Source organism: Penaeus monodon, chromosome 22, assembly GCF_015228065.2.
Source record: "Penaeus monodon isolate SGIC_2016 chromosome 22, NSTDA_Pmon_1, whole genome shotgun sequence".
In the NCBI taxonomy this organism is placed as follows: Eukaryota; Metazoa; Arthropoda; class Malacostraca; order Decapoda; family Penaeidae; genus Penaeus; species Penaeus monodon.
Genome location: NC_051407.1, coordinates 11,627,956 through 11,628,260, shown reverse-complemented (window position 1 = coordinate 11,628,260; position 305 = coordinate 11,627,956).

Genomic DNA, 305 nt, shown 5'->3' with positions numbered 1-305 from the left:
GAAAATCCAAACTAAAAAAATTTAAACCCAAGATAAAAAGGTATTTCCCCCATTCAACCCAACAACCCCCGGGTCAATTAGCCGCTGAGACATTTTTTTTAGCGGCCCCATGGCAGCCCCGGGAAATTTGAAAAAATCCCAAAGTTCCCAAATCTTTCCGAAACAGATTTTTTTAATATACGGGGTTTGATGAAAAATGAAAATTTCGTTTGTTTTTTTTGATTGGCATTCATTAGGAAAATAAGGTAGAAATTAAGTCTTGTTCTCACTTTTCTCTTCCTTTTCTTTTCTCCTTTTTTGGAAAA